The 3,172-nt window shown below is 48.7% G+C and overlaps 1 pseudogene; it reads right to left on the bottom strand.

Annotated features, from left to right (window-relative positions):
- Positions 1-1,622: 1,622 nt before the first annotated feature.
- LOC138423746 (kinesin-like protein KIF11 pseudogene) lies at positions 1,623-2,946 on the bottom strand (annotated as a pseudogene).
- Positions 2,947-3,172: the final 226 nt, after the last annotated feature.

Raw genomic sequence — 3,172 nt, 5'->3', positions numbered from 1 at the left:
TTCTTCACAGTCCAACTCTCACATCCATACATGACTACTGGAAAAACCATAGCCTTGACTAAACGGACCTTTGTTGGCAAAGTAATATCTCTGCTTTTTAATATGCTATCTAGGTTGGTCATAACTTTCCTTCCAAGGAGTAAGCGTCTTTTAATTTCATGGCTGCAGTCACCATCTGCAGTGATTTTGGAGCCCCTCAAAATAAAGTCAGCCACTGTTTCCACTGTTTCCCCATCTATTTCCCATGAAATAATGGGACCAGATGCCATGATCTTCGTTTTCTGAATGTTGAACTTTAAGTCAACTTTTTCACTCTCCTCTTTCACTTTCTTTTTTTTCTTTCTTTAAGCAGAGGCCCATGATTCTTTATTTCCTGGGTCTGCGACCCACATCTAATCTGCTCGAGTAACCATAAACACTGCCAAAACGCCCAGAGTACTCCTACGGAAGCAGGTGGTCACTGAGCGCAAGAGGAGCTGGGTAGCGTTGCCTGCAGGGAGTTGTAGGCTAACAGCTGCAGGTGTTTGCGCAACCTCCTTGAGAGACCTGCGGGTGCTGCACCACGGAGATTGAGCCTGCAACAGCTACCGCAGGACCATGGCTGGAAAACGCAAATCTGACTTTGCTTTCTTGCTTGGAATCATTTCGTGAGGATGAGTTCTCATCACTCAAAGGATAAATTCATAGTCCTAAAGTAACATTCAGTGTCTTTTTCATCACCATTTAGTACCCGTGGTACTAATAACATTTCCTAATTATTCTTCAAGACGATTCTGGACGCTTCCTCCGAGAAAGGGGCTTGCTTCGGACCTCTCTTTTCTGTGCTTCCACAGCACTATCTTAAAATTCTCTAACATCATTTACAATCCCGGCTAGGTTTCCCAAGTGCTTACATGGTCGTGCTAGCCTAAACTGTTTACCCTCACCAGCTTATTAATTTTCACACAACTGTCTCAGACAGTTGCTATCAGTACCATTCTGCAGATGAGGAACCTCTAGCCTAGAGACATTCCTTCACTTCTCAGGGACAGTCTCCCACTAGACTATGAGTTTCAGGCTGGCGCCAAAAGCCCGTGGCTTCTCCGCAGTTCATGCCCTGGGGCGGGGTCTGGTGACGACACCGCGTCCCATGGTGCTTTGCCCGCCAGCGCTGCCACTGGCCTGGCCAGTCGGCTCCCTTCCAAAAGTGAGGCACCAAGTGGTTGGCCAGCCCCCCGGACCCGGAACGGAGACCAGGTCTGCGACCAGGAGGCTCGGGCCAGTGCGAGGCAGATGCCACAGTCAGTCACGGTTCCTGGGCGACAGCGGCCTCCACGGGCACTCCAGCACCCGGCAGGGGAGGAGGGCACCCAAGTCCACGCCGGCCTCCGAGCCACTCCATGGCGCCCGAGTCCACGACCCGGCCCTCCCAGGGGACAGTCATGGCGTCCCAGGTGAACCCATCCGAGAAGAAGAAAGATAAAAAGGGGAAGAACATCCAGACGGTGGCGAGATGCAGGTAGAGCGAGCTTGCAGGGTTCCGAGCCTTGGGCTTGCTATCGGGCTCCTCCCTGCGTGTTCCAAGAAGAGGGATTTTGTTTGCAATTTTCTGAAGGAACCAGACCTTCCTGTTTCATAGTTTCCTACATTCTAAAATTTTCTTCAGAAATGTACACTCCACTTTTTTCAGGAGTTGCAGCGAAATGCTCTGTTTCAGATGCTCTATCTCTTCTGTATATTCCTTAATCAGAGCTTTCTTGGTGAGTTTCTGGCTAACCTCAGGCTTATTGACTATATTCTTTGCTCTATGAGCATATTCCAATGTACTCAGAGTTTCCTCCAGATTGAGAGATGCAGGAGAAACTGTTGCAATGATAGATGTTCTTGTAAGTTCCCCAAGAGAGTCCTGGAGGATTCTAGTCAGTTTAGATTCTCAATAAGGAACATGAGGTGCTCTTTCCACAAGAGCAGTAATGACCTGTCCCAGAGTCAACAGGGACTGATTGATATTTCCAGCTTCCCGAGCTCTCTTGCCAACTGCTCCAGAACGGCCACTGTTCTCACTGCCTGCAAGATCAACCAAGTTCAGCTTTCCAGTTTTAACAAGCTCCTCTCCATCACCTGTAGTTTCTTTCATATGTATTGTAACAGAGAGAACTGAGTAGGGTAGACTAGAGTAGGCGTTCATCAAAGTTGCTGCGGCTGTCCTTTTTGCTGCCTCCGTCTCCAAAATTTGATAGACTTCATCTTTGTTGTGTACTGTAATTTCTTCTAAACCTTTGATTATCACTCTCCTCTTGTTACAGGGATCATCAAACATCTGCAGTCTCTCAGAAACATCAGAAGATGGATTAAGGAGATCAAAGAGCTCTTCATTATAGATTTCCAATAGTGACACTTTCACTGACAATTCAGTACCATTATCAGTAAGTTTCTCAAAAATCTGATGAAGAGTACGCGGAATTATACCAGCCAAAAGATCCTCCTCTCAAGTATACTCTTCATTAGGGGTCCTTTCACCTTCCATTGTAAAGGTTTTTCCAGTGCCGGTTTGGCCATATGCAAAAATAGCGCAATTATAGCCCATAATAACTTCATCCAGAATTGGACAAACAACACTTCGGTAAACGTCAATTTGTTTAGTATTTGCTCCAAAAACCATATCAAAAGTGTATGTTTTCCTTGAGCTTTCCTCCGCCAGTCCTCAGTTTGAACACTAACTTCCTTCCGCACATGATCACATTCCACTACTGAATGGGCATTAGCGTTCTGCTCTGCCAAATTAAATGGTCTGCATCTCACCACCACCTGGACGCTCCTCCCCGCTTCATCCCTTTCCCCCACAGATGAATTCGGCTGAGACGCCACGACCGTCCCCCAAGAAGGCCAGGCCATGGACCTGGGTGCCGTTGAGCGCACAGCGGCCTGGTGGCTGGCGCGGACCAGGGCGCCCATGGAAATCGCCATTGCCTAGGAACCGTGACTGACCGGGGCGCCTGCCGGGCACCAGCCTGAGCCCTCCAGCCGCAAACCCAGTCGCCGCCCCAAGTCCAGGAAACCGAGCAACCACTCGGCGCCTCACTCTCAAAAAGGAGCCAACTGGCCGGGCAAACGGCAGCGCAGGCCCTCTTTCACTTTCATCAAGAGGCTTTTTATTTCCTCTTCAGTTTCTGTCATAAGGGTGGTGTCATCT

The sequence above is a fragment of the Ovis canadensis genome, chromosome 18, assembly GCF_042477335.2.
Source record: "Ovis canadensis isolate MfBH-ARS-UI-01 breed Bighorn chromosome 18, ARS-UI_OviCan_v2, whole genome shotgun sequence".
Taxonomy (NCBI): domain Eukaryota; kingdom Metazoa; phylum Chordata; class Mammalia; order Artiodactyla; family Bovidae; genus Ovis; species Ovis canadensis.
Note: the sequence above shows the minus strand (reverse complement) of the source record. Positions and strands in the feature narration are given on the sequence as shown.